Raw genomic sequence first — 19785 nt, forward strand, 5'->3', positions numbered from 1 at the left:
AGTCGAATTCGAACCGATGTGCCTTCCCCTTGTAAGATCCAAATATTTCATTAATTAAAATTTATTTTGGCTATAATTCTGGAACCGATGAAAATAAATATCACTTATGACATATCGTTGAAAATCTCTCATCGAGGGCTTATTACTGCAGTTAAGAAAAATTTTTAAATTCAAATTTTTTTGGACTTTATTGGTTCAGTCGATTGCAATCAAAAGGAGAGGTGCACAACTAGATGTTACAACAGTCCTAAATCCAAAATTTCAACATCCTATGGCTAATCGTATTTGATTTATGCGAGATACATACATATGTACGTACAGACGTCACGCCGAACTAGTCAAAACGGATATTTCTGTTGAAATTTGAAAACAGGAATTTTTCGTGATCACAATACTTTCTTTATTTCGTACAAGGAAGTAAAAAAGCCTAACAATTTAAATAAAAAGATGGCTTCTTAACAAAGATAGAGTGAAAAAAAAAAATTACTAACTGATAACTTTGCTCATAATTTTGATTGTGAGAGGGAGTGTACGAAGAAATGGCACAAGATAGCGTTAGTTGCTATGAGTGCATTCGACCTCTCCTCCTTCGACTTGGTTCGTCAAAACAACTGGTGTGTCAAACTATTTGCTACGTTGATAAAAAATTATATTTGATTATAATATTATTAGCTCCTTTCATTATATACGGCGATTATAGTGAAAATAAACAAAACTTATATAGCATATTATGTGATATTTTCTTTCTGATAACTTATTAATCTAATGTAAGTGTTATTTACGATTAACGTTGTCAAATACAGTAATAATATGTATTTCTTTACGATATGTAGTACCGTGTTTAAAACCGTATCAAATTTTGTTTACTATCAAATTTTATGTGAATCTAAACGACGAATTCTACATGTAACTAGGTAAGTTCTTTGAATAACAGTATTTTGTATTAAGAAAAATATTGCGATTAAGTACAAGTATTAGCAGGAATTATGGTAGTTTAATGAACTAAACGTTTTATTTTTGCTCGATTTGTAAGGCTTTAAAAAATAATTTTTTTTAACTTAGCCAAACATATTTTTATTCCTGTTATTTTAATTTAAATTAAATAAAATTTATTATAGATTATTTTATAAAAACGATTTGCTTTCAAAAAAGTACCGATAACTAGAAGACGGTTGCGGATTCTTTGGTAGACTAAACTTTTTATTTCTATTTATATGTGCTCTAATAATTGCTGCTTATTAATTATTTCGTGTATCAATATTTATTGAAGTTCTAATCTAACTTTTTTAAAAGTTACGTTTCTGTTAATAACGAAATCTTTTGCCTGTCTGCATTTCGTGATTAATAAATTAGGTATCTATTTTAGAAAGGTATCGTTCAGTACGAAATAGTTTACAAATTTTTGGCACTTTTTTTAACTTATATTAATGTATTCTGCAGATCAAAACGGTCGGATTTTATTTTAGACGGTCAGATTTATTATTAATTTTTTTATTCGACAAAAAATTTTAGCCGATATTTTTGTTGTGATTTCTTTTTATTAATCGTGATAACTTACGATGTACAATATAATAAATGAAAGCGACTTTTAAAATTAACCTGTATGTATTAGCTGAAGAACATCGCCAACGGTACATGAACGGGTAATGGTAAGGCTTTCAGTTATTTAATTTTATCTAATATTCAATTTATATATATATAATTTCAACAGCACATGATATCGTGATGATTGCACGTATACATAAAAGCACATTCGCCTGCGTGTTTTTATAATCCTTTTTACTTCCTTCCACGAAGTAAAGTATTGAGATCGCAAAAAATTTCGGTTTTCAGATTTCAACGGAAATATCCATTTTGAACATCCCTGAATCCATTTTGATAGTTTCGGCGTGACGTCTGTACAAATACGTACCTACGTATTACTACTCAAAAACGATTATGTACGACTCAAAACGTAGCATGTTGATACAGGACTGTTGTAAAATCTAGTTGTGCACCTTCCTTTTTGACTGCAATGGACTGAACCAAAAGTATTCAACAAAGTCCAAAATCCAAAAACATTTTGATTTTGGACTTTTTCTTAACTGCAGTAATAAGCCCTCAACGATATATCGTAAGAGATTTTCAACTGTAATAATCATAAGGAATACTTATTTTCAGTGGTTCCATAGTTATAGCCAAATAAAATTTTAATTAATGAAATATTTGGAGCTTATAAAGGAAGGCACATAGGTTTGAATAAGACTTCATCTCCTTTTGTTTAAAAATTTTTTTTTTTTAATTATAATTATTTTTTTAATAATTATTAACCCGTGATTGTAAAAAAAAATACAATAAATAATTATTCAATAATAAAAAAAAAATCACAAGTTATTACTGAAATAAAATTTTAAGTACTTTTAAAAATGTGTATGTGTAATTTAATAGGCACCATTACACATGTGTATATGTAACAGATTTGGTGAAACATCTGATTTCTTAATACTAATTGAAAATTATAATTTAGAATCGTATTATTTTTGGATTTTCTATTTCAATTTCTGTTTAATTTTATTTAATTATTCTGAATTTCCGTTTAATTTTATCTACATTAAAGTTAACTACAGCGACTGAAAAATAGACTCTCACAAGAACAACATAGAAACTGAAGCATACATGCCCGATCTTTAATAAATTGCAAAATATTTTCTTATATTTTAGTTCATTACTCCTCTGATACTGTCAGACAATATTCTCTCTTAGTCGGAGTCGATCATTTCGTTTATTTGTTTTTTGTTGCCGATCATTTAATCGCTCTTTGGTTTGATATAATTCTTCTGATCTTAATTTGCGTATACGTTCTCTAGTTTTCAAATTTTTTCCATTTTTATTCATCATCCGATTTTTTAAAATTATGTAGAACTCCAATTTCTTTCCGTTTCCAAATACCTCTCAGATACGCAGTATAAAGCTATTCCCGTACTGAAATATCACCCGGTATATAGAAAAGAACATGTCCTGAATGATCGACTGATTCATTAACGTCCAGTAAAAGTACTGAAAAACGGATGAAATTTTGAATTTTGTTCTTCTTACGGTGTTCCATTTCAGTAAAATGAATTTCTTTAAATTCCCAGTATATAGAGTTAAAACGGAGTAACAATGAAACTTAGTATTTTTTATTTTTAGTAACAAATGAAGACATCAACTTGGTCTTTGGCGTATGTAATTCTCATTTAAATATTTAAAAACAAGTTTCTTCATTTTTTGAAAATCAGCCATAAAAGTAATAAGAAAAGTAAAAAAAGCATATTTGAGCAATCCTTGCAAATTTTCCCCCTTTCCGACTATATTAAACGAGATACGTATTCGCTAGATTGGGGCTTACAAAATACTCTTTCAGATATATATCGAAAAAACAGTTTCGGGATTTTTTAAGGGGTGCAACGGCTTACAATATATACGAAATTTTTTCTAAAATATTTGTTTTATAAAGATTGATTATTGAAATTGATAGATTAATTTGTACGGGTGTTTAATAATGTTACTTTCTTTATCATTAAATTCAATATTAGCAGTGTTGAGTAAGTCCGCTCAAAACTTATGTTCCCAATTAATTGCATTATTACGAATTATATTGTTATTATGTTTTGTATTTTCATTCATTACACCGCTATTCATAACAGATAACAATCTCTTGTTCATCTAATTAACAAATGATTGTTAAATATATATTTAATTAACATATGTTCCTGAAGATGGAAACAATATTTACCGAAAGTGCTAGAATATAATCTCGACTAATAATTGTTGTTAAGCGGAAATGATAATTTATAGAAACCTTTTATAAACTAATATAATATGCTTAATACTAATATTTAATATTAGTAATATAATTACTAATTAATATGCCGACTATTTTGAAACCCGCATTCTTCAGCTCGTTTAAAGTTTCGGGTCCTGTGCTGACCAAACTGTTGCTGGGAAGAAATTACAAAACACTGATATTTCTTACAAATTGTGTAGGCTTTTTTTCAAATTAAATAAAATTAAATTAAAATTATCATCGGTGGCTAATCGATTCTTTTCGACTACGATTAAAGAAGACTGTATAAACTGTATCAACTGTATAAATGAAGGACACAAAGAACGATCTAATTTTGTCTGACATATTTCGGAAATAAAAATTAAGATAGTTCCATCATTATAACGAGCATAGTTACTCGATAATTGTCCGATTCCCGGCAAGTTCTGACATTTTTTCATTTATCATTTTATCTTAATGATAAATGATAATTATATCATATATTTAATCTTCATCGTTAAATATATAGCTTCTAGGAAGTTTTTAGTAGTATAATAAAAATAATTTAAACATATTTTTCACTCGTATTCCAGTTCATGCGGTGAACGTGTTGTTTACTACGACTTTGACCTTGCGCCAAAGTGCAAATGATGTTTTGCGTTTTTAGTAGTACGTAAGTCCCAAGCAACCTTTCAATCTCTCCCTGTTTCTGTCTGTCAGTGGGTGTGAGTGAAATATTTTTAATAAATTACATCCTAGCAGTTTTTTTTTTGTCTTCAGTCATTTGACTGGTTTGATGCAGCTCTCCAAGATTCCCTATCTAGTGCTAGTCGTTTCATTTCAGTATACCCTCTACATCCTACATCCCTAACAATTTGTTTTACATATTCCAAACGTGGCCTGCCTACATAATTTTTTCCTTCAACCTGCTCTTCCAATATTAAAGCGACTATTCCAGGATGCCTTAGTATGTGGCCTATAAGTCTGTCTCTTCTTTTAACTATATTCTTCCAAACGCTTCTTTCTTCATCTATTTGCCGCAATACCTCTTCATTTGTCATTTTATCCGCCCGTCTGATTTTTATCATTCTCCTATAGCACCGCATTTCAAAAGCTTCTAATCTTTTCTTCTCAGATACTCCGATCGTCCAAGCTTCACTTCCATATAAAGCGACACTCCAAACGTATACTTTCAGAAATTTTTTCCTGACATTTAAATTCATTTTTGATGTAAACAAATTATATTTCTTACTGAAGGCTCGTTTCGCTTGTGCTATTCGGCATTTTATATCGCTCCTGCTTCGTCCATCTTTAGTAATTCTACTTTCCAAATAACAAAATTCTTCTACCTCCATAATCTTTTCTCCTCCTATTTTCACATTCAGCGGTCCACTTTGTTATTTCTACTACATTTCATTACTTTTGTATTGTCCTTGTTTATTTTCATGCGATAGTTCTTGCGTAGGACTTCATCTATGCCGTATATTGTTTCTTCTAAATCCTTTTTACTCTCGGCTAGAATTACTATATCATCAGCAAATCGTAGCATCTTTATCTTTTCATCTTGTACTGTTACTCCGAATCTAAATTGTTCTTTAACATCATTAACCGCTAGATCCATGTAAAGATTAAAAAGTAACGGAGACAGGGAACATCCTTGTCGGACTTCTTTTCTTATTACGGCTTCTTTCTTATGTTCTTCGATTGTTACTGTTGCTGTTTGGTTCCGGTACATGTTAGCAATTGTTCTTCTATCTCTGTATTTGAACCGTAATTATTTTTAAAATGCTGAACATTTTATTCCAGTCTATGTTACCGAATGCCTTTTCTAGGTCTATAAATGCCAAGTATGATGGTTTGTTTTTCTTTAATCTTCCTTCCACTATTAATCTGAGGCCTAAAATCCAAATCGGTCTTCTCCTAACGCTTCTTCTACTCTCCTCTCAATTCTTTTGTATAGAATTCTAGTTAAGATTTTTTTTGCGTTACTAGTTAAACTAATTGTTCTGTATTCTTCACAGTAATGTCGTGTTCTTTAAAATATATTTTTATTTTGATCAATTTTTTTTGTTTCCCCGAGTGAGATATATCTTAACAAGTAAATTTTGTACTAAAATGTGACCTAAATTTTTAAGAAAATCTCTCACAGTAGTGTAACACAACTGGTCGCGTCGAGTCAAATCGGTTATCTTTGTTACTTATATTGCATTAACTAAGGGAAGCTGGATATTGACTGATAGAACGGATTACGATAGCAGATTAGCAGGCTTGCCAACCTAATACGATTGAGGAAAATATTAAATTTTGAATATAAAATAGTGTCTCGGGTGATATAGACCCGTCGCGACTAGTTAAGGCTTAAATTATGTACCATTATCTTTAACGCGATAAAGTGTAGAATTAGTTTATTATCCTGCGTCCAGCTTCATTTTTTCCGGTTGTTTTATTAAACAGAAAACTTTAACCGTGGACTTGAAAAGGCATAGAAAATTTTTTTCTGGAATAGCACTTAGCACTTCCACTTGTTTTAGCTACGAGCCACCAGTGGTCGTGTGATCATTATTTAGCGACCGATTAAATTAATACACACATATTATGTTAATTATAATATATAGAAGTCATTCTCATCCGTTTTAGGTCCACAAAAAAACAGTAACCCGATGAAACCTAGTTAAAATAAATTTTAAGCTGTTTAGATAAAGACGGGTATTAAAATGCATTTATGAACTATACAAACATGATTTATAGGTTCCAAATTAATGTGTACGTGCTTCTCGTAATTTGGTCTGCTTATATTCTGCATTATATTCGTTTTGAGAGCGTCGAATTCGAACATACAAAAAATTCAGTTGGCGAAGTACATCACGGAAGATAAAAGAACATAGATGAAAGAAATACCGGGTACTAGTTTGTTAGGTGGGGTGGACAGCCTCAGCAGTGAGAGCCAGCATGCTGAGGTGTGCTGGTTTCAATGATCTGCTGAGGACTCCTCGGGTGTGTTTGGTAGGAATAAAAAATATCAAAAGATCCATGGGCCACACCACTGCATTGAGGTACGGTGTGGTGCTATAAAGGACAAAAAATGAAAGAAACCTCAAAAGAGCCACCGGTTAGCCCGACCTGCCATGCCGGTATATTGCCGGTAGTTGGGGAGGGCTAATTAGAGTAACGGACACTACCCTGGGTGGCGTAATACCGTCAAGTCGGTCCAGCCCAGGGGAGTAGAGGGGGGAAAAAAAGGATCAGAAACGGAGCTGGCCTCCGTAGGGCGAACGGCAGAGTCTCTGCCTTTCATCTGGAAGTCCCGGGTTCGAATCCCGGTCAGGCATGTCATTTTCACACACGCTACAAATCATTCATCTGATTCTCTGAAACAATACCTAACGGGTTTCCGGAGCTTAAAGACGAAAAATAAAAGGTTCAGAAACGGAAAAAAAGATAAAAAAAGGTTTAGAAAGGAACCCCGGTCCAAAGTTCTAAGGTTAAAATCCTAGTAAAGGCAGTTACTACATATAGTAGTAACTGTAGTATTTGATGTAGTATAACTGTAGTAACGATGTAGATTTGAATACTACATCGTGGATACCTGCGGTTCTTTGGCGATTGGGTTTAACGTCAAAATTTCAAAGCAGTCGGTGAACTACAGAGATTTAAGATTTTTGAACGAACGATTTTTAAAGATTTTAAGATTTTTGGACATTTATAAATATATATACATTTTTTTTATATTTGCGTTTTTTTTCGCTTGTTTAGCCTCCGGGAATTACCATTCAGGTATTACTTCACAGGATGATATGTATGGGTGTATATTTATGTTTATTTTAATTCTATGTGAATTTACAAAATGCTGTAAAAATGGCTATGAATTTAATTTTAAATGTATTTTTTAAAAAATTTTATTAGTTTAAATGTTTTATTTTCTAGGCTAATTGTATTTTCTGATTTATATATATATATATATATATATATATATTATTCCGGGGAATAATAACGCGAAAGCGTTTTTTGCCCTCCAAAAAAAAAAAAAAAATGATTACATTTAGTTAGTTGAAAAACGTTATCTGCCGTGCAACGATTAGGTAAGCAAATGTACTCGTAATAAGACTGTGAGAGCGGTATGAAGAACAAGCAAGTCTAGTACAGTATTAGTTCGGGTATTTCCGCGTCTTTTTGTTGACATTCGTTCGTCGTCTCATGCACTGTTACAAGAATTAACGTGTTTATTCATCAAGTAGCTGTTCGTCTTCAGTTGTTATCTGTTCGGTTGTGTTTAATTACTTTTTTTAGCGTATTACTGAATTATCTTTCTATAATTAGTAATTGTTTGTATATTTACATATATTTAATCGTAATTCTTGTTTGAAATTTACGTTCGACTGCTATAAATATATGATATGAAGGTAAGATTAATTTATATGACATGCTAACTAACCGCTAGACAAAAAATTTGTTTCGTGTAATTAAAAAAAGCCGATAATTAATTTTAATTAACCGATTAAGTTATGTAATTCATTTTTAGTTGATTATTTTAAGCGCTATTTGTATCTTTATGATAAAATATTCTCTTATATTTTAAAACATTAACCAAAGTTACCGTTCAAAAGTATATACATATATTAGACACATTAACTGCCGTAATTCTGCGCCATTTTTTTTTTTCAAACTGATACGTAAAAAATATAACGAACCAAAATCTCGGTCGAGTTCGTTAATGGACAAAATCAGACCAAGGGGAGCTTTTTCGAAAAAAAACAAAATATCGCTATAACTTTCTTATTATGTAAAATATCGATTTCGTTTAAATACCTATTCTATTGATAAAGCCCTAAAACTTATCTAAATAAAGTGTTTTGATATCACCAACCATCGGCCCACGTAGTGGAAAAAATGGGGTTTCAAAGACAAAAAAAAATCATACATCCCATTAATAGGCACAGAATCGAATCGGTCTAAAAGTCGGCGTTAGTCTTCTAAATATTACCTAAAACTTTTATCTGAAAAAGTTTTGATATGACCAACCCTTATGACAAGGGATGACAAAAATATTGCTGGAATTGTAAGAAGCAAGGGCTTGTCGTATGCGAAACATGTGAAATTTTTTTAACATGCAACCATTGTCGTAATGAGTATTTTTGAAGTTTTTCTAACTTTAAGGTGGAAATCGTTTTTATCTTTTTTTGTATTTTCTAAATAAAGAAAAATGTAATCCTATACCTTTTTTACTCTCCCGTCTAGATAGTTCTATAACTGTACAAGGAAAAGTATTTTAATCGGTCCAATTTGGGTATATCCGGTTTTATCGAATCTTGACGTTTTGACACCTAAGGAACCAAAAAATAAAAAAAACAAAACCACGTAGAAATTATTCAGATGTTAATGTTCTATTAACGTATAAGTGTTCGGTGTTGGTCTCTAAATCACCTTATATTTCCCGAACTACTGGACCGATTTTGACCAAAGTTAGTTAAACTATTTCTATGTATAGGGCATTGATGCCATTAAATTTTCAAATTAAAATATCTGTAGAGCAAGGTCACCCTCAATATCTTGAGATTTTGCCTAATTAAGATCATATTTTTCTTGGGAAAATTTGTTAAAGATTAAAAAATAACAATATCTGCAAAAATACTTTTTTCAAATTTGCACCCCTCTACATAAAATGCTTTTGTTGTCGTCTGTTATGTTGTAATATCACAAATGAGTCGTAGAATTAAATAAATGAATTAATATTTAAAGTGTAAAGTAACTCGGTTCGATTGGGTTTCGAATTCGATCGTCCGGTTGACTCCGTACCTGGTACGTTAAGCCCCGCAGCTATTCCAGCTGCCGACCGTAGAAGCAAAATTTGTTTTTTCTAAGTTGTGAAATTACATTATTTTAGATAGTTCCGACCGTCGCCGCTAGTCCTGCCATATCCACATGAATTAAATACGGTATGTGCGCGCGCTTTAATTAGAATAATTGAATTAAATAAACGAAAAATATTACGTTTAAATAAAATGATAAATATTTTTAATTAAGTAACGTGTGTATGTATATGTAAGCCGTGTATCAGAAATAACCCACTGTTGTCAGGTTTTTTTTTTAATATACCACACATTTACACATAATTTATAACGGAACCCTATTAAAAATGACAATTTATTCAAGTTATAAAATAAAAAAAATATAACATTTTTAAATAAACAAACGCTAAAATTATATTTATTATAAAATTAGCCGAACCGGCAATGCTTCGCTATTGCTGTGTGTGTGTGTGTGTGTTTTTTTTTTCTGTGTGCGTGTGTTATGCTACCATTTGTTCCTGATGCGTTCATACTGTTATATATTTTATAAGTCCGATTCTTTGAGAGAATAAACACGTATAAAATTCACTGGAGCGAATATTTGTCAGATAAATGTATTTCTCTTATTTCATATATATATTACATACACACAAATACACACTCATACTCACAGTGCAAAAAAAATAATCCTTGTTCCATGAAATTAAAAGGAAATTGTAAATAATAATGCCCTTTAAACATTAAATAACCAATTTTTTTTATTTGGGCTGAACATAAACCACAAGATAAAATTAATCTTGTTTTAATGAACGAGTATAAAAATTGTAATAAATTTACAAATTAATACCATTAAATGATTAAAAAAAAAAAAAATTATGATTAATGTAAAAATATTATTAATTTTTAACAACATAGAATCTGATGACAACACATGATTTTTTGTACGCCTATTAAATTACACTTACACTTTTTTAAAATGTAAATACGTAAAATTTTATCTCATTAATAATTGTAGATATTTTTTCTTTTTTTTTGCTATTGATTTATTATTCATCGTAATTTTTTTTTTTATTTTTTTTTGTCTTCAGTCACTTGACTGGTTTGATGCAGCCCTCCAAGATTCCCTATCTAGTGCTAGTCGTTTCATTTCAGTATACCCTCTACATCCTACATCCCTAACAATTTGTTTTACATATTCCAAACGTGGCCTGCCTACACAATTTTTCCCTTCTACCTGTCCTTCCAAAATTAAAGCGACTATTCCAGGATGCCTTAGTATGTGGCCTATAAGTCTGTCTCTTCTTTTAACTATATTTTTCCAAATGCTTCTTTCTTCATCTATTTGCCGCAATACCTCCTCATTTGTCACTTTATCCACCCACCTGATTTTTAACATTCTCCTATAGCACCACATTTCAAAAGCTTCTAACCTTTTCTTCTCAGATACTCCGATTGTCCAAGTTTCACTTCCATATAAAGCGACACTCCAAACATACACTTTCAAAAATCTTTTCCTGACATTTAAATTAATTTTTGATGTAAACAACTTATATTTCTTACTGAAGGCTCGTTTAGCTTGTGCTATTCGGCATTTTATATCGCTCCTGCTTCGTCCATCTTTAGTAATTCTACTTCCCAAATAACAAAATTCTTCTACCTCCATAATCTTTTCTCCTCCTATTTTCACATTCAGTGGTCCATCTTTGTTATTTCTACTACATTTCATTACTTTTGTTTTGTTCTTGTTTATTTTCATGCGATAGTTCTTGCGTAGGACTTCATCTATGCCGTTCATTGTTTCTTCTAAATCCTTTTTATTCTCGGCTAGAATTACTATATCATCAGCAAATCGTAGCATCTTTATCTTTTCACCTTGTACTGTTACTCCGAATCTAAATTGTTCTTTAACATCATTAACTGCTAGTTCCATGTAAAGATTAAAAAGTAACGGAGATAGAGAACATCCTTGTCGGACTCCCTTTCTTATTATGGCTTCTTTCTTATGTTCTTCAATTGCTACTGTTGCTGTTTGGTTCCTGTACATGTTAGCAATTGTTCTTCTATCTCTGTATTTGAACCCTAATTTTTTTAAAATGCTGAACATTTTATTCCAGTCTACGTTATCGAATGCCTTTTCTAGGTCTATAAACGCCAAGTATGTTGGTTTGTTTTTCTGTAATCTTCCTTCTACTATTAATCTGAGGCCTAAAATTGCTTCCCGTGTCCCTATACTTTTCCTGAAACCAAATTGGTCTTCTCCTAACACTTCCTCCACTCTCCTCTCAATTCTTCTGTATAGAATTCTAGTTAAGATTTTTGATGCATGACTAGTTAAACTAATTGTTCTGTATTCTTCACATTTATCTGCCCCTGATTTCTTTGGTATCATTACTATAACACTTTTTTTGAAGTCTGACGGAAATTCCCCTTTTTCATAAATATTACACACCAGTTTGTATAATCTATCAATCGCCTCCTCCCCTGCACTGCGCAGTAATTCTACAGGTATTCCGTCTATTCCAGGAGCCTTCCTGCCATTTAAATCTTTTAATGCTCTCTTAAATTCAGATCTCAGTATTGTTTCTCCCATTTCATCCTCCTCAACTTCCTCTTCTTCCTCTATAAAACCATTTTCTAATTCATTTCCTCCGTATAACTCTTCAATATATTCCACCCATCTATCGACTTTACCTTTCGTATTATATATAGGTGTACCATCTTTGTTTAACACATTATTAGATTTTAATTTATGTACCCCAAAATTTTCCTTAACTTTCCTGTATGCTCCGTCTATTTTACCAATGTTCATTTCTCTTTCCACTTCTGAACACTTTTCTTTAATCCACTCTTCTTTCGCCAGTTTGCACTTCCTGTTTATAGCATTTCTTAATTGCCGATAGTTCCTTTTACTTTCTTCATCACTAGCATTCTTATATTTTCTACGTTCATCCATCAGCTGCAATATATCGTCTGAAACCCAAGGTTTTCTACCAGTTCTCTTTATTCCGCCTAAGTTCGCTTCTGCTGATTTAAGAATTTCTTTTTTAACATTCTCCCATTCTTCTTCTACATTTTCTATCTTATCTTTTTTACTCAGACCTCTAGCGATGTCCTCCTCAAAAATCTTCTTTACCTCCTCTTCCTCAAGCTTCTCTAAATTCCACCGATTCATCTGACACCTTTTCTTCAGGTTTTTAAACCCCAATCTACATTTCATTATCACCAAATTATGGTCGCTATCAATGTCTGCTCCAGGGTAAGTTTTGCAGTCCAAGAGTTGATTTCTAAATCTTTGCTTAACCATGATATAATCTATCTGATACCTTCCAGTATCGCCTGGCTTTTTCCAAGTGTATATTCTTCTATTATGATTTTTAAATTGGGTGTTGGCAATTACTAAATTATACTTCGTGCAAAACTCTATAAGTCGGTCCCCTCTTTCATTCCTTTTGCCCAGCCCGTATTCACCCACTATATTTCCTTCCTTGCCTTTTCCAATGCTTGCATTCCAATCTCCAACTATTATTAAGTTTTCATCTCCTTTTACGTGTTTAATTGCTTCATCAATCTCTTCGTATACACATTCTACCTCATCATCATCATGGGCGCTTGTAGGCATATAGACGTTAACAATCGTTGTCGGTTTAGGTTTTGAATTTATCCTTATTACAATGACTCTATCGCTATGCGTCTTGAAATACTCTACTCTCCTCCCTATTTTCTTGTTCATCACGAAACCTACTCCTGCCTGCCCATTATTTGACGCTGAGTTAATTACTCTAAAGTCACCCGACCAAAAGTCGCCTTCCTCTTCCCACCGAACCTCACTAATTCCTACTATATCCACGTTTACCCTATCCATTTCCCTTTTTAAATTCTCTAGCCTACCAACCTTTTTTAAGCTTCTAACATTCCACGCTCCGACTCGTAGAATGTTATTTTTTAATTTTTTGGTGACCCCTTCCTTAGTAGTCCCCACCCGGAGATCCGAACGGGGGACTATTTTACCTCCGGAATATTTTACCAAGGAAGGCGCCTCCATTATTGTATATGTGAAAATGCAGAGCCACATTTTCTTGGAAAAAAAAGCAGCTGTAGTTTTCCATTGCTTTCAGCTGCGCAGTACTCAGAGGACTGAGTGATGTTGATACGGCCGTTTAAGTCGTCCTGACTCACGCCCCTAACAACTACTGAAAGAGCTGCTGCCCTCTTTCAGGAATCATTCCTTAGTCTGGCTCTCAACAGATACCTCTCCGATATGGTTGCACCTTCGGTCCAGCTACTCTGTATCCCTGAGCACTCAAGCCCCCTCACCAACGGCAAGGTCTCATGATTCATAGAGGAGGTTTTTTTTTTTATAATGAAAGGTTAATAATTATTAATAAATTAAAAAAAAAATTAAAAAAATGTAAATGAAAAAGGAGATTTTAACCGATGTGCTTTCCTCTTTCAAATATTTCATTAATTAAAATTTTTTTTGGCTATAACTGGAACAAATGAAAATAAATACCATTTATGATATATCGTTGAAATCCTTTCAATGTGGGCTTATTACTGCAGTTAGAATCTAACTAACTTTCGCGATCACAATACTTTCTTACTTCGTACAAGGAAGTAAAAATGAACTAAAATTAAAACGTGAATTAAGAAACTATTTTTTTTATGCATTTTGAATTATTTATTTATTAACAAAATGGATCACTTTTTACGTTTTTTTAATTTTTTAAGATAAATTCTCTCTAATGATCATCTTATAAGTTTTTTCCGAAATTTTTATTAAATGACTTTTTATTATAATTTTTTTAATTTAAAAATACACAGAATATATGTATAAACCGATCGAAAATATTTTTCATTCTATTTTCCTGGCATAGATCTAAAGGTATACTGCAAGAAGGAAAAGTATGATAATCAGTCAAAAAGGGGTATGGTATTTTTTTTAATTTCTCGAAGTTTTATGTCTGAGGAATCCCAAAAAAGAAAAGATAAAGTGTTTTGATGGTGGGGGGGGGGAAGTAAATTTCGTACTTATGAACGTATGAAAAAATCATACTATTCCATTGATAGTTGCTTTTCAAAAAAGAAAAACGTTTTGAACCCGGATGCCGGTTCAAAATTTGGATGATTTGTTTGCGCTTTAATATGAGGTACATAGTAGGAGATCGTTTGGTTTCGCTATTACAAAGAGACGGTTCACTATTGTTTACTAATTTAACTTACTGAATTTGAACCGCAGTTCTGCTATGTCAAACATTAGACGTAATAACAACTTCCTGATACGCGTGCATGATGACTCAATCCGCCACTGTTACCATCTATCTATAAAATGTTTATATTTCATTTATTTATTTATTTTTTTCGATCGATGAAATAATCCACCGCAAAATCTTACAAAGAAACTTCTAAAGCGGGAACGTGAAAATGGAAATTTGTAGCGTATGAAAAATACCGTATCTGGCCGGGATTAGAACCCGGTACTCTGAATGAAAGGCCGAGACGCTGCCGCTCAGCTACGGAAATCGAGTAATTAATTTTATTTTTCACTTTTAAGTCGGTTCAGCTATTAATTACGTTTTGATTGTTTTGTTATACATTTACCATAACTAGGCGGGAATTCAACCCACGACTCAGTGTAACAGGGGGAGAAGTTCTTTTCCCGTTGTTGCAATTTTCATTCGTTTTACTTATTTAATTTTAAATATTTAGTGATATGCGATATCAAATTTCTATTCGCGCGCGTGCGATTGTTTTAACGTGCACTTTTGTATTAATAAAAAGTCACCTGATTTGAGGTTTGTCCGAAATGGAACATTAAATAAACGGTAACTATCAGTTCTATTTTATTTATCGTAAATACAGGGTGATTTAGGAAGAAAGGGAAATAATTTGGGAACCGATTCTAGATCTTGAAATAAAGGAAAAAGTTCACGTACAAATATATGTCCGAAAACGCTTCTTTGTAAAGTTACGGCTAGCGTAAATTTCGCTCGGATTTCAGTTCCCCTGTGAAATAAGTCATACTGAAATTTTTAAGGCGTTATATAAGGGGTAAAATTGATGGTTTCTTATGTTTTTTGACCTGTAAAATAGAATTTAAAAAAACCAGTACTATCATCCCTTATTTTCACGATATCCAGCGTAGAACAGAAAAGTTCAGTGACGAAAAACACATTGCACATTGTTGTCAAGGGCATTGATTTCTATCGAACGTTCGCCTTCAGTTCATCGATACTGAGGGTTGTAACATTTGATAAGAAGTTTATTAAGTAAGTAATTATATATATATATATATATATATATATATATATATATATATATAATTGAATGTTTGTCTGTCTGTGTGTCTCTTAAGCCTTTCTAAACCGTTCATCCGATAGCATGAAAATTTAGGGAACGGTTGGACGCATGCCAGGGAAGGTTTCTGAATTAGTTTGGACCCGCTAGGTAGCGCTTTAGTCGAGATATTTTGAAAAATTGTATTTATGGTCCGATTTGCCTCGTATTCAGAATACGTGTTACTTAAATGGAAAGAATTAACTCCGCAAAAAATGGTCCCGCTAGTTGGCGCCGGGGTTGAGATATTTAGAAAAATTATATTTATGGACCGATTTGGTTCGTATTCAGAATATGAATATTAGTTACGTGAAAATAAATATTTTTGCAAAAACTGTACCCGCTAGGTGGGGCCGGTGTCGACATATTTACGAAACGAACAAATATTCAAATAGACTTTTTTATTCTATATATATATAAAACGCATGTTCGTATGTGTGTCCGCTAAAGATAAAAAAACTAATGGACCGATTTACGCGCGGGAAAACGGGGAAAAGGTGGAAAGAGAAAAGGGAAAACGGGAAAGGCTAAAAAGGAAACTGGGTGAGCGATGATGGAGAAGAGCGAAATAAAATAAAATAAAATAAATTTCTTATAGTAACAAATGCTTTAATAATAAATAAAAAAAAATAAATAAATGAAAAATAAATAGTTCAAGAGATAATGATAAAATAATACCATAACATAATTTATAAAATTGTATAGTTTATACGTTGACAGAGGACTTTTGCTAAGAGGAATTTTAGAGGTAAATCTTTTTTTATTTAATTTTTTTTTGATGAGGCAAAAGTAAAAACTTCTGTCGATCTAACTAATGCGTCGAGGGGGTGAGAGGGACGGGGTTTTTAACAAACGCAGATGGCTTCCTTCGCTCTGATTGGCTACCGTCAGACAGTACTGAACAAGCGTTGTACAATTCAAATACAACCGTAAACATGTGTACATGTGTGTGTGCGTACGTATGAGTATTGCTGTGCGAGTGACACGTTAATATAGACGTTTTCTTATAAAGACATTTCTTATATAGACGTTCAATATAATTAAATTAAATCAAGATTTGTCGATTATTTTATATTTATTACATTTTATTTAAAATAATAATTAATCTCCCTTAATATTTATAATTTTTTTTTTTTTTAAATATTACGATAAAGTTTATCTGTTTTGTAAAGTAATTTAAAAAAAAAAAAGATTCTTATTTAACTTATTAAAAATAAATCCATTAAAATAAAAAAAATAGATTGTAATAAAATCTTTACGGGAAGGAAACGAAGCTATATAAATATATTACTAGGATGAAAAATTATGATGCAAGTGTTATCGCACATAAAAAAATATAACAAGACGGTCAGGAACCGCTTTGCTGGTCGTTCCCGTGTTACTAGAGAGCCTCCTAAAATTTTTAAATTTACCATCTGTTAAAAACAATAATTACAATTACTGTTTTTAAGATGCTTTTTTTCTAAACGGCAATTGCAATTATTATTTTTAAACATTGCATATCTTAGGTTAAGCTGAAAGCGGATGATACTCGGTCCGGTCACAGTCTTTCAATAGATTTCAATGCCTCGGCACAAAATGAAGGAAAGCCAAAAACTGTGACGCTACATTAAAGACTTCACAATTTATCATTAAAGCTAAATCGTCTAGATGAAAACCCTTTTTTTTATTTATTTTATCGCTACGTTGCTTAGATAGGGAGATATGCAGCGTTAAAGACAAAAGTGGCCTTTTACCTTTAAAACGGAACATTTCCGTTTAGCAAAATCGGAAAAAAGAAATTAAATGTAAAATTTTGAGATTTAAACTATTTTATTGCAGTTCACTTCTTTCTTTTTCCTGTTTAGCCTCCGGTAACTACTTTTCAGATAATACTTCAGAGGATGAATGAGGATGATATGTATGAGTGTACATCAAGTGTATGTAGTCTTTTACAGTCTCAGTTCGACCGTTCCTGAGATGTGTTAATTGAAACCCGACCACCAAAGAACACCGGTATCTACGATCCGGTATCCAAATCCGTGTAAAAATAACTTACTTTAGTAGGATTTGAACGCTAGAACTCTCGATTTCCAAATCAAATGATTTGGGAAGACGCGTTCACCGCTAGACTAACCCGGTGGGTTATTGCAGTCGCTGATAAACTTTATTTCCCCTATGGGCTCGATCAAACGCGGAGAAATACTTAAAAATTTTTTAAAATGTTTTTTCTCGCCGATCTTTTTTTTAATTTGATTATTTTTTTAAATCTGAAGTATACGGTCAAGAAGATTATTCAAGCTTTAATTTTTTATTTATTCGCCTTTTTAGACCTGTCGGTTGCAAAATTAAAGTAGTTTGATCAGAATCATTTTTTATCGTGACACATAGGTGTCCTTTTAATTTTTACTCCTTGTACGAAGTAAAGGAAGTATAACGATCAGAACAAATTTCGGTTTTCATATTTCAACGGAAACATTCATTTTGACTAGTTTCGGCGTGACGTCTGTACGTACGTATGTATCTCGAATAACTCAAAAACGATCCGCACTTCTGTATTCCCTCTAATATCCCTCAATTTAATATATGAAACCGATTTTACTTTTAATATTTTATACTTTATTTATTTATTTATTTATTATTTTATATTTTTACTTTTAATATCTTTTTTTTGTCTTTAGTCATTTGACTGGTTCGATGCAGCTCTCCAAGATTCTCTATTTATTGCCAGTCGTTTCAATTTCTTTTACATATTCCAAACGTCGCCTGCCTGCACAATTTTTCCCATCTACCTTTCCTTCCAATTTTAAAACGACTATTCCAGCAAGCCTTAATGTGGCCTATAAGTCTATCTCTTCTTTTAACTATATTTTCCAAGTATGTCGGTTTGTTTTACTTTAATCTTCCTTCTACTATTAATCTGAGGCCTAAAATCGCTTCCCTTGTCCCTATAATTTTCTGAAACCAAATTGATCTTCTCCTAACACTTCTTCCATTCTCTTCTGAATTCTTCTGTACAGAATTCTAATTAAGATTTTTGACGCGCGGCTAGTTAAGCTAATTGTTCTGTGTTCTTCACATTTATCTGCTCCTCCTTTCTTCGGTATCGTGACTACAACACTCTTTTTGAAGTCTGACGTAACTTACCCTTTTTCCTAAATATTACCCACCGGTTTAATATTAACCTATTAAAATGTGCTATTTGAGGAATGTTCAAATTGTACAATTTTAACATAGGTGTGGAACAGAAAAGTCTATTGAAAAAAAAATTGTTTAAAATTTTAATAACAAATCATTTTTATTTGTCTTTTTTTATCCGGTATTGATTTACATGTTATTTAAAACCCTCCAACTAGTAAAAAGATAGACATCGACGACAAAATGTTGTCAATTATATTTTTTCATCGTCAAATGAAAACGCGTAATGAAAATTAATAGATTTCATTTTATATTTAATTATTTTACGCCATTAACATTACATAATTACAATAGCAATGTTATATCTTTGCAAACGGTGATTAATTAAAAATAAAACCCCATATTAAAAAGCGAATTGAATTATCTTTTTCATCGTGGTACTTTCTTTTCGTTTTACTGGCCTACTGATTCTGAACTAAACTAGTACTTACGGTAATTAATTATGAATGTAATATTAATATTGTAATTTAAATGAACGAATTAAACGCTTTACTTTCTGAATATTTTCTTATTTTTTTATCATATCTATTGCACTTTAAAATACCGGTATGTACTCGATTTTTTTTTTAGATTTTCGGTCCGGAAAATCGTGGCGCGGGGTACTCGAATAAATACGGTATATATTTTTATATTATAATAAAATTAAAAGATAAATACTGTGAATAATAACAAATAAACAGGAAGAGGAAGATCCGATAAGGTATG

General features: G+C 31.9%; 1 long non-coding RNA gene across 1 annotated transcript in view; it reads left to right on the forward strand.

The window, feature by feature from the left end:
• Positions 1-486: 486 nt before the first annotated feature.
• LOC142331092 (uncharacterized) overlaps positions 487-19785 on the forward strand; it is a 114219-nt gene continuing 94920 nt past the window's right edge. Inside the window, exon 1 of the long non-coding RNA XR_012757884.1 lies at positions 487-914. This is a non-coding gene — a long non-coding RNA (uncharacterized LOC142331092). The remainder of the gene's footprint in view (positions 915-19785) is intronic.

The sequence above is a fragment of the Lycorma delicatula genome, chromosome 10, assembly GCF_047948215.1.
Source record: "Lycorma delicatula isolate Av1 chromosome 10, ASM4794821v1, whole genome shotgun sequence".
NCBI classification, from domain to species: domain Eukaryota; kingdom Metazoa; phylum Arthropoda; class Insecta; order Hemiptera; family Fulgoridae; genus Lycorma; species Lycorma delicatula.